At 51.2% G+C, this 12276-nt stretch overlaps 1 long non-coding RNA gene and 1 pseudogene across 1 annotated transcript; one reads left to right on the top strand and one right to left on the bottom strand.

Annotated features, from left to right (window-relative positions):
• The first annotated feature begins 3969 nt into the window (after positions 1-3969).
• On the top strand, positions 3970-5229 carry LOC123117444 (putative serpin-Z12; annotated as a pseudogene).
• A 2882-nt stretch (positions 5230-8111) lies between these two features.
• On the bottom strand, positions 8112-8863 carry LOC123117443 (uncharacterized). The gene is made up of 2 exons (XR_006457379.1): positions 8698-8863; positions 8112-8461 (listed from the first exon to the last, which is right to left on the bottom strand). It is a non-coding gene; the product is annotated as an uncharacterized lncRNA (long non-coding RNA).
• Between the last annotated feature and the right edge of the window lie 3413 nt (positions 8864-12276).

Below are 12276 nucleotides of genomic sequence, written 5' to 3'. Positions count from 1 at the left end.
AGAAGAGCATTAGTAGCATCTTGTGATGAAGTTGCCACAATAATATCATCAACATAGATAAGCACAAAAATGACCACTTTTTCCTTATTGTAAATGAACAGAGATGTATCAGCCCTTGATGCAAAGAAACCAAGACATCTTAATTGAGTGCTCAACCTAGAGTACCATGCTCTAGGTGCCTGTTTTAACCCATAAAGTGACTTGTCAAGTCTGCATACATAATGTGGTGTTTTCTTACTCACATACCCAGGTGGTTGTCTCGTGTAGACTTCCTCTTCCAGAACACCATGCAAAAACGCGTTCTGTACATCCAGCTGACGCAAACTCCATCCCCTGGACACAGCAATAGCTACAACAAGTCTTATCGTAGCAGCTTTCACAACAGGACTAAAGGTATCTTCATTGTCAATACCATAGCGCCGTTTAAAACCCTTTGCAACCAACCGTGCCTTATACCTGTCAACAGTTCCATCTGCCTTCCTTTTAACTCTGTACACCCATTTGCAATCAATAATATTTTTACCTCTCTAGTCTGGCACGAGATGCCAGGTTTTATCTTTCATGAGTGCAGAGTATTCTTCATCCATGGCTTTCTTCCACCTTGGATCATCAAGTGCCGCATTCAACGTTGTTGGTTCACCTAAGATACACAACATACCATATCGTATAGTACCATTAGTACGTATTTTTGGATTCTTTATACCTTTCTGTAGACGTGTAATCTGGTGTTATACCAAGGAGTCGTGTGATGGGTGTTTCAAGTTTGATGACTTTACTAGGAAGCAGGTTGATAAGACATGTAGCAATCAAGAAAGCTTCATCCCAAAACTTAAGTGGCATGGATGCATTAGCTAGTAATGCAAGCCCTACATCAACAATATGACGGTGCTTTCTTTCAGCAGACCCGTTTTGTTGGTGAGCATGAGGGCAAGAAACATGATGAGAAATGCCAAGCTTTTGAAAAAATGAGTTGAGTTTCTCATAGTCACCTCCCCAGTCTGTTTGCATGGCAATAATTTTAGAGTTCAATTTGCGTTCAGCAAGGTTTTGGAAGTTGATGAAAACTTGGAATACATCTGATCTTTTCTTTAACAAGTAAATTTACTATAGTCATCAATGAAGCTTACATAATAGGAAAATCTTCCAACAGAAGTGGGGGCTGGCCCCCATACATCTAAAAATATGAGTTGCAATGGTGCAGTGGACACACTAGTAGAGATAGGGTAAGGTAATTGATGACTTTTTGCTTGTTGACACGGATCACAAACTGACTCAACACTAGGCTCATAAGAGAGCTTATTCTTGCTAAGGACATATCTAACAATAACTGAGGACGGATGACCCAAGCGACTGTGCCATTTTGCTGAGGATGGCTTGGTGACGAGATATGCTTGCTTATTTGATGCTGATGATGATGATGATGATATGAGTGGGTAGAGACCTCCCACACACCGTTCTCTAAGAATGATTCTCCGTGTGACCAGATCCTTAACCAAGAAAAAATAGGGATGAAACTCTATGAGAACATGATTATCACGAGTGAATCGATGAACAGAAAGAAGATTTTTTGCTGCTTCAGGAACATGTAGAATATTTTTCAGATGTAAATTTTTGATGGGGTTTTTAACAATTGAACTACCAATATGTGTTATTGCCATACCAGAACCGCTTGCCGTGTGGATTTGATCGCCTCCGTTGTACTTCTCTCGCATCGTTAGCTGATCAAGTTCTCCTGTGATGTGATTGGTGGCTCCCGTATCGGCATACCAATTGGTATCTACGCCGTAGGTGGCTGCATGCGCCGCCTTCTCTTCTGGTTCTCCATCTTCATAGCGCCACCAGCAGAGCCGCGCCCCCCTGGATGATATTTGAGGCATATCTGACACTCAGGGTTGTCGCGCTGCTGCTGGTCACACATCTGTTGCGGCTGGTTTTGTCGCTGGCGTCCTCTGTAGCCGTTTGCACCGCGAGCAGGAGACGGCTGCCGATCTCCACGGCCGCGCCCCCTTGTGCCACGCCCGCGGTAGGGTTTCCCGCGACCTTGGCCGCGACGACCTCTGTAGGCCGCGTTTGCTCACGTGTGGGGAGCCACCAGAAGATGCATAACATCTCCATTCTCTGGTCGAACGCAGAGATTTGGGCAAAGAGGTCGTCGGTGGTGATCGTGTTCTTGATGGCGCCAATCGTCGCAACCACGGGATCGTAGTCACAGTCCAACCCTTCCAGGATGTAGTCGACCATCTCCGGGTCAGAGACCGGACGGCCAGCGGCTGCTAGCTCATCGCCAAGGCTCTTCATCTTGGCCATGAAGGCGGAGCTTGACATGGTGCCCTTTTTTGTGTTGGTGATCGCAATTCTCAGGTTTGTGATCCGAGACACTGTCACCGCTGTCCACAACTCGAAGGTGGAGTCCTTCCCGATGACCTGCGCAAGTATCTCTGGAGTCATGGAGTTCAGAAAATATGAGAGCACCTGTTGATCTTTGGCGATCCAGGCCGCATACAGCGGGTTCGGCACCATGGCCGTGGTCTTGTCTGCTTGTGTGGTCTCCACCATCTTGGGCGGAGCTGCGTCGCTGTTGTCCAGCAACCCAGTCACCTGCGCACCTCGCAGGGCTGGTAGGATTTGTGCCTTCAAGAGGATGAAGTTTCCTCTTGCAAGCTTCTCAGTCGGCGGCGATTGTGGTTTGTGGTTCTTTGTTGTGGCTAGATGTGTAGGGAAGAGGTGGCTCTGATGACCATGTTAAGTTTTGGGAAGCGTTCCTACTCCCTCGTAAGGGAGCCGCGATGGTTTATATTGATACGAGGCAGAAGCCCTGCCGTGGCTTACAAGTTGATGCAACCGATCGCCCACGATACGGTTGTTACAGAGGTTTTTGAGATAGCTACGGGAGAGAGGGAGAGAAGATATGTTGTTGAGATTACAAGTGAAGATAAACATAAATTCCAACACATGTAAGATCGATCATGATTATTTTGGATCAATGTTTATACCACTTCCCCGTATGTTAATATACGAGACATCGATTGCTTGTGAAAAATATTACAAATATGTCCTCGATTCCATAAAAGAATTTTGTTCCATCTATGTGATTGTGATGTTCCTGAAACGTATGATCACTTGTCTATTGTCCTCTTGCGTCTGAAATATTGTTGCTCATCCTAGACAAGAATAGTAATTTTGGTCTATCCTTCCCATCCAAGTGTGGAAATAAAGAAAAATTCATATACAGTAGATTTTAAAAGTGATGTGTTGGCCTTATCAAAAGCTGCTTAGTTGTCTCATCTCTTGCTCGGAATTGGGGTGTTGAAAATATCAAGCAAGGATGTCCATATGCTACTAATCGTACACCTCCTCTTCATAATAGTTGACTTTACAAATTCAAGCCCATTTGAGAAATATTACACTTTCTAATATGACACTTATTTTGAAACTTGGAATGTAGGGAGTATATGACACAACAGATTGTGATGCCTAGTGTGAGCGACAATGATCCATTTTTCCGTACGAGTTGTCCGACAAAATAATGTCGATGCAAGACGGCGCAGCAAAGCACGCTTTTGCCTCTAGTAGAGATGAACAGTGGAGGAAGTTGACGTCCGGAAGGAAGCGAGAAGCGGCTGAAGTCGGTCAAGTTTTTCCTTTCAAGGATAAGTCGGTTAAGTTTTTGTTTTTTTGGGAAGGGTTAAGCCGGTTAAGTGATCCATAGATAAATTGATAATTAGGCCAACAGCCTATTAGTAATTCATTGTGCACCTAACCCTAACCCAGACGCGAGATAGGAGAGGTGTTTAACGTGTACTCGTATTGGATTCTATCTCTTGTTCTGGTCTAACTCTTCTACCGACCTTCTGTAATTCCATGATGAATCCTATAGCGATCTCCTTTCGTGTAAGCCACGGCTGTTCTCTTATTAATACAGACCACAAGCGGGCCTCAGGGGTTACACGCTTCCATCGTACTCCCTCCGTCCCAAAACAGCGATTCCGATGTCGCCCTTCGGGAAGTTCTTGTTCTGCTTGACCCTGTTGGCCGCATGGCGCCTCAGCTCGACCCTGTTCGCCGAGGCGCCTCCAGCTCCTGGTGTCGACTCCGCCTCCAGAAACGCATCGTGCTTGGCCCTCGCCAGGGAGGCCGGCGTCCGGGCGGAAGGCGGCACGGCGCGCAACTTCGTCATCTCGCCGCTGTCCATCCACGCGGCGCTCGCGAAGGTGGCCGCCGGGCGCGCGGGGCGACACGCTTAACGAGCTCCTGCGGTTCCTCGGGTCGGCGTCGCTCAACGAGCTGCACCGCGCGGCGGCGACCAAGCTCGTCGGCAGGCTCAACGGCATAGCGCAGACGTCCTTCGCCAGCGGCGTGTGGGTGGACCGGATGCTGGCGCTCAAGCCAGAGTTCACGGCCATCGCCGCGTCGCGGTACAACGCCACGGCAGAATCCGTGGACTTCGTGTCGGGGGCCGAGCAGGCGAGGCAGCGCGTGAACGCCTTCGTGGCGGACGCGACCAACAAGCACATCCTCGAAGTCCTGCCTCCGGGCTCCGTCGGCTCCGGCACGGCGGTCGTCCTCGCCAACGCTCTCTAGTTCAAAGGGGCGTGGACACAGCCGTTCGACGTCTCTACCGCGCCGTTCCACATCCCAGGCGGCATCACCGTGCGCGTGCCATCCATGACGACAAGCGAATCACAGCACATCGCGGTCTACCCGGGCTTCACGGCCCTCAAGCTGCCGTACAAGAACGACGTGCAGCAGCAAGCTGAATTCTACATGCTTATCCTACTACCGGACAGCGAGACTGAGATCGCCGATCTGTACGACAAGGCCGTGTCAACGCCGGAGTTCATCAAGACGCACACGCCGACAGTGAAGGTTCCAGTCGGGCGGTTGATGGTCCCAAAGTTCAAGTTCACGTCCAAGTTCGAACTGTCATCCGACATGCGGAAGCTTGGTGTCACTAGGGCTTTCGAAGGCGGCGACTTCTCGGGCATGATGACCGGCGGGGAAGGGCTTTCCATCAACGCGGTGTACCACAAGGCCACTATCGAGGTGGATGAAGTTGGCACCGTGGCCGCCGCTGCCACGGCCATCGTCGGGTTTGGTAGTGCAGGACCGGGGGCACCACGGGATCTGGTCGATTTTGTGGCGGATCGACCTTTCTTATTTGCCGTGGTAGAGGAGGGGACAGATGCAGTTTTGTTTCTTGGTCACGTGGCTAATCCTCTCACTCACTAGATGAATAGTAAATAATTATTTATAAAATGTGGAACCCTTTGATTGTTGAATGAATTATTGTAACATTGTTCGCTGGTCATGTGATTAATCGTGCCACCTAATGCGGAAGACATGCCACAACACTGTGTCTCACACACCGTTACGCCATATAGGCAAAAAGTGAGACCCATTTGTCATGAACGTGCTCAAAATACTTTCATCCACCGACCAATGGTTTCCACACAAAAATACTGTACAATAGTGTTATTGCCATAAAAATTCGTAAAGTCATGTTTTCCAATCGTACTTCGTTAATGAACCAATCAGCCAAAAAAACAGTTTTGGGAGGATTCTAGTCCTTAGGGATTTGATGCGCGTTATTGGAATCTTGTAGTTTTTTTTTCATAGGATTCATTTGTACTCTATTTTGATGGGAAAAAATCCATCCACTCAAACCTCTTGCAAAAACTTCTTTGTTTGTCTGGGCTATCAAATTCTTTTCTATCCAAATTTCTGTAGTTTTGTAATCCTACAGAATACAAAAGGACATGTTACTCTGCCCCCACATTTTCCGTATTCATGTATTTAGAAAATCCGGCAAATCAAGGAGGACATCTTCTAACTACGTCAGATAAAGAGAACCAAACATGACACACATTTTCCGTACAACAACAAAACAATTGATAAGTGATGATATATACAAAAACTAGCTAGCCCGGTTACGAACACTCCTGGATCTAAATCATGTGTTTGTGATATTTTTTTAATTGTTTGATCCGCGGAATTGAACACTGTCTGTTAGTCAGGACTCTAGAGTTTAGACTCACGCAAAACCGCTGAAGGAGATAACGTGTGGGTTGAGGGTAAAAAATCTCAGGAGCGGGCGGGGACCCGGCGATCTTCTTGGTACGTACATAGGCTAGGCATAGTTTTCTGCGAGGAAGAATTTGAGTGGCCCCAAGTCCTTGAGGGACACGGCGGCGTGTAGTCTGCTGATGAGCTGGTGCAGAAGCGTCTCTGAAGAGGCCGTGAGCACTATGTCATCAACATAGAGTAGTAAGTAGGCGATGCCGTGGCCGTTCTTGAGGACAAATAGAGACGCGTCAGAGCGCGTCGCCGTGAACCCCAGTTGAGAGAGGCAGCCAGCGAACTTGGAGAACCACGCGCGGGATGCCTGTTTAAGCCCATAGAGAGACTTGGAGAGGAGGCACACGTCAGATGGGCGCGAGGCGTCGACGAACCCCGCTGGTTGTTGGCAGTAGACATGCTCGGAGAGCTCGCCGTGCAGAAACACATTTTTGACGTCGAGCTGATGGACTGGCCAGGACCGAGCGGCCGCGAGCTGGAGCACGAGGCCAATCGACGCAGGCTTCACGACCGGGGAGAATGTGTCGGTGTAGTCGATCCCCGGGCGCTGAGAGAAACCGCGAACGACTCACCGCGCCTTGTACCGGTCGAGGGAGCCATCGGGACGGAGTTTGTGCCGGAAAATCAACTTGCCTGAAATGATGTGGGCGCCCGGCGGCCGAGGAACGAGCGTCCACGTGCGGTTCACACAAAGGGCATCATACTCCTCTTGCATGGCGAGGCGCCAGGCTGGGTCACGAAGAGCGGCTACCACGGACGTGGGTAGTGGCGAGGGAGCAGCAGTACCGGCCGTCAGAACATAGTCGGCATCATACTGTGTGTTGCGCCGACGGACGCCAGCCATGGCACGGGTAACCATGCGGTGAGCAGGGGCCGGCAGTGTTGGAGAGGAGGCCGGCGCTGCACTCGGGTCGGTGAAGGGCGATGGCGAGCTCGGTGTAGCCGCGACGCTGGAGGAGGCGGACGAACCAGCGGGTGAGGACGGCGGCGAACCAGCAGGTGCGGACGGCGGCGAACCAGCGGGCGAGGCCGCAGCCGTGGCACCCGAAGGAGCAGGCGAATCCGCTGCCCCGACAGACGAACGAGCGGACGAAGCCACTGTTGGGGTAGCAGAACGAGCGGAGGAGGCCACGGTCGTGGCAGTCGAACCAGATGGCGACGTGGGCACCACGACAGTAGAGCATGCAGGCGAGGGCGCGGCCATAGGAGATGATCCGGGCGAGCTCCCAAGTGACGAGGGGGCCAGTGCAGGACCCGAGGTGGCCGTCCCCGGGGGCGATGGAGGTGCCGGTGGGGCGCTAACATGGGCGCGCCGTGTAGCGCGTGGGGGGACGACGGTCGCGGCGCTGTCGTCGTAGTGGAGAGCCGGTGACGGGGCCGACGAGGGGGCGGCGACGTTGGAGACCTGCGCAAAGGGGTAAACGTGCTCGTCGAAGAACATGCTGCGTGAGAGATAAACACGGCCTGTCTATGGGTCAAAGCACTTGTAGCCGGCGTGATCGGGTGGGTAGCCGAGAAAAACGCACGCCCGCGACCGGGGGGCGAGCATGTGCTGAGAAGTGGCGGTGGTGTTCGGGTAGCACAGGCAACCGAAGACACGGAGGTGTTGATAGGGGGGAGGGGAACCGTGGAGAAGCTCGAACGGGGTGGTGAGCTGGCGTGGGCGACATGGCCGGCGGTTGAGGAGATAGGTGATGGTGGCGAGGGCGTCGGGCCAGAATGTGGTACGGAGGGAGGCATGGAAGAGGAGGTTGCGTAGGCCCTCGGTGAGGGTTCGAATGATACGCTCGGCGCGGCCATTCTGAGGCGAAGAGTAGGGGCACGAGAGTTGGAAGGCGATGCCGTGTTTGGCGAGGAAGGCGCGGAAGCCACGGTTGTCGAACTCACGACCGTTGTCGGTGCGAAATGCAAGAATGGGTCGCTGAAATTGTGTGCTAACAAACGCATGGAATGTGACGAGGATCTCAAATACGTCAGATTTTCGGCGAAGGGGGAAAGTCCAGGCATAATGCGTGTGATCATCCAGGACAACCAAAAAATATGCAAAACCAGAGTTACTAACGATTGGAGAGGTCCATACATCACAGTGTAATAAGTGGAAGGGAGAAGTAGCAATGGTGGAGGAAGCAGAATACGGCTGCCGAACACTTTTGCCTATCTGGCAGGCATGACAAGTATGTGCCTGCGTTTTATTACACTGAAAATCAAAGGAGGAGGTTATTGTAGAGAGCTCAGCACGTCCAAGATGTCCCAGTCGCTGATGCCACAAATCGGTGGAGACGGCGACAAGCAAGGCATGAGGCTGCTGGACGTTGGCGGCGGGGCAGAGTGGGTACAGATCACCAGAGCTGTTACATCGGAGGAGCACCGTCCCGGAAATGAGATCCTTAACAGAGAAGCCAAATGGGTCAAATGAGACAGCAACATAATTATCACGAGTGAATGCACGAACAAAAATCAAGTTCTTAATAAGATGAGGAGAAATCAGTATGTTGCGGAGAGTGAGTGGAGAGGAGGATGTGGGAATAAGAGCATCGCCAGAGTGGGAGACGGGCATGATAGCACCATTGCCAATGATGATGCCGGGATGAGTGGATCAAGAAGAGGAAGTGGAGAGCATACCGGGGTCAGCGGCCATATGGGAGATGGCCCCTATGTCGAAGAACCAGTCCCCACCGCCAGAATAGGGCTGCGGCATCGACATGAGGGCAGTCTGGAGCGAAGACATGTCCCAGGAGGCGCCAGAAGGTGTGATCGAGGCGCCAGGGCCATTGGAGGCGAGAAGACCCTGGGCGGTGGGGCGGGGGCGCGGCATCACCGGCCAGGCTTGAAAAGTGTCGGTCCAGGGGTTGAATCCGGGGTACCAGGACGACGGAGAGCGCGCGCCGGCACCGAAAGGGGGACCGGTGTTGGGGAAGAAGCCGGGAGCAGATCCGCCAGCCCCGCCAGGGCCAGAAGCCGCGCCATAACCAGCGGTGCTGCCTGCACCGCCGGGGCCGCCGTTGCCACCCTTGCGGCGCCTGCGTCCATGGTAACCGTTGTTGGAGGAGCCGAGGGCGGGAGGGGCAGGAGCCGGTGGGCGCGCCGCGGTGGGCGCGGGCGCCGTGGGAGCGCGAGCCGCGGCGTGGAGAGCGGTGGCCGACTCGTGAGCCGCGGCGCGATCGATGCGCCACTCTTCCTGGAGGAGATAAGAGCGCGCCTGGACGGACACGAGGCACGCCAGGCTCCATTCCGTGGAAGGTTGGTTTTACGAACGTAGGGGGTTACAAAACCCAGGAGAGGAGAAGGAAACTGGAGCAGAGCCAACTACAGGTGCTGCACGAAAGGGTACAAGGGCTAGAGGAACGAGAAGCAGATCGCAGCAAACGACCTGCCGAAGCTTCCCCCGAAGCTACCCCGCCAACTCAGCAGAGAAGCAGCGTGGCTTCCACCGAGCTGCTTCAGCCGGAGCATGTCTTGATGGCTCCTGCTAGCTACCCCGTGGATTTTATCACGGAGGCTCAAAATTTCCACCTTATGACGCAATGGCAGAACTTAAAAGTCAAGGCGGCTGTCGGCCAAGTTCGACCTACTGAACCCGGCGCAACTTTTCACTATCGTCTGATTCCAGAAGGATATGCTAGGGTGACTGTGGACGAAATAACGAAGGGATTTGAGGACCTCCATCTTGACCACCCTACCGGTGAAGGGGAGACTTGGCTGGGTTCTGCTCTGAAGACTCCATGCCTATGGCGGAAGGAGTTCATCAAGCTTCCGAACTGGACGCCTCCTCCTCCTCCTCCGGCGAGTCAGGGCACTCCGCCTCCTCCACCGCCTCCTCCTCCAGCGAGTGATGATCAGGGCACTCAGCCTCCTTCTCCGGCGCGTGGCGGCACTCCGCCTCCTTCTCCGCCTGCGCCGGCGCGCCCGAGCAGCCAGCAGCCTCCTCCTTCTCCGGCGCGTGGCGGCACTCCGCCTCCGTCTCCGCCTGCGCCGGCGCGCCCGAGCAGCCAGCAGCCTCCTCCTTCTCCGTCTCGCCAGCAAGGGCGGAAGAGACCCGCCGCCGCCCCGGCTGCTCCGGCGCGTCGTAGTCCTTCTCCTCCGCCTCGTAAGCAAGCACGAAAGAAGACAGACGCCGCAGTCGCTCCGCCTGATCCGGCGTCTAGCAGTACAGCCAGCAGAGGCGGGAGGCAATCCAGATACGGGCCTTCTCTCAAGCCTCTAGAGAAGTTATCGTACGAGAGGACCGAGGAGGAAAACACGAAGATCGTGCAGACCGAAGTGAACGACTTCTTTGAAGGGGTGAAAGCAAAGAGACATCCACCTCCGGAGGAGAAGGTAGATCTGGTGAAAGCAAAGCGCACTATCGATGCCTTGAGGAAACCACCAAACTCTCCGCTGAAAAACAAATATGTGCGCATTACTGCAAAGACATATCTCGAAGCTAACCGGTCGAGAAGTACTATCAGTGATAAAAGGTTAAAAGAACGAGCAGCTGGGAAAAAAATTGCCCAGCTCGGCGAACAAGCATAGCAATCGTGCCCCCCGCTTAATGTGTCTAGCGACATCGTCGCTAATGCTCCGGGGACGATGCCCGGTTATAACAATCTTGGAGTTTACCTACCTGATGATGCACATTTTGATTTCTTAGAGGTGCACGAACACAGATACGAGTACGGGAAGCCTCTCGTCAAAGATGAAAAATCTCTAACAACGATGATGCGAAGATTCCATAATTGGTACATGAAAACCTGTAGAGAGTCTGGGGGGACGAATACTTTGTATCTGAGTATTAAAGAGGAGCACGACTTCATTGGAACTGATCTGTTGACTGTTCCATTTGATGAGTTCTTCGAGTTCTTCAATCAAAAGGCCCTCGATAAATTAACGGTCTTTTGCTACTGTCTGTAAGTACTATTTCTGTCATTAAGTCTCTATATATAGCTCGGCTCTTTCATTGCATGTCTTTATAATTAATTATCCTCACTATATTATGCAGATTGAAGATCGTCGAGTGCAAAAAACAAGAAATTGATGATATTGGGTTGATTAACACAAATATCATAGATGAAATTCAGGTTAAAAAGCACGCCGAAGAGGCCGAGGCCAACTTGCTATAATCGTTGATCAAAAATCAAAACAAAGATTTAATACTCTTTCCTTACAACTTCAAGTGAGTGTTACTGTTGTGTGCATATTCGGTTTTCCTTATTACTCGAGCGAGGTTATAGTAATGTAATTGATGAGTTATGCATGTGTGCACAGCTTCCACTATGTTCTTCTGGAGATTAAGCTTGAGCGGGGAGTAGTAACCGTCTTAGACTCGAGACGAAAATGAAGGAAATATGCCCTAGAGGCAATAATAAGGTTATTATTTATTTCCTTAGATGATGATAAATGTTTATTATTCATGCTAGAACTGTATTAACCGGAAACATAATACATGTGTGAATATATAGACAAACATAGTGTCACTAGTATGCCTCTACTTGACTAGCTCGTTTATCAAAGATGGTTATGTTTCCTAGCCATGGACAAAAGAGTTGTCATTTGATTAACGGGATCACATCATTAGGAGAATGATGTGATTGACTTGACCCATTCCGATAGCTTAGCACTTGATCGTTTAATATGTTGTTATTGCTTTCTTCATGACTTATACATGTTCCGGTAACTATGAGATTATGCAACTCCCGTTTACCGGAGGAACACTTTGGGTGCTACCAAACGTCACAACGTAACCGGGTGATTATAAAGGAGTACTATAGGTGTCTCCAAAGGTACATGTTGGGTTGGCGTATTTCGAGATTAGGTTTTGTCACTCCGATTGTCGGAGAGGTATCTCTGGGCTCTCTCGGTAATGCACATCTTTATAAGCCTTGCAAGCAATGTGACCAAATAAGTTGGTTACGGAATGATGCATTACGTAACGAGTAAAGAGACTTGCCAGTAACGAGATTGAACTAGGTATTGGATACCGACGATCAAATCTCGGGCAAGTAACATACCGATGACAAAGGGAACAACGTATGTTGTTATGCGGTTTGACCGATAAAGATCTTCGTAGAATATGTGGGAGCCAATATGAGCATCCAGATTCCGCTATTGGTTATTGACCGGAAACGTGTCTCGGTCATGTCTACATAGTTCTCGAACCTGTAGGGCCGCACGCTTAAGGTTTCGATGACAATTATATTATGAGTTTATGAGTTTTGATGTACC

Source organism: Triticum aestivum, chromosome 5B, assembly GCF_018294505.1.
Source record: "Triticum aestivum cultivar Chinese Spring chromosome 5B, IWGSC CS RefSeq v2.1, whole genome shotgun sequence".
NCBI classification, from domain to species: Eukaryota; Viridiplantae; Streptophyta; class Magnoliopsida; order Poales; family Poaceae; genus Triticum; species Triticum aestivum.
This window is presented reverse-complemented; position numbering and strand designations above follow the sequence as displayed.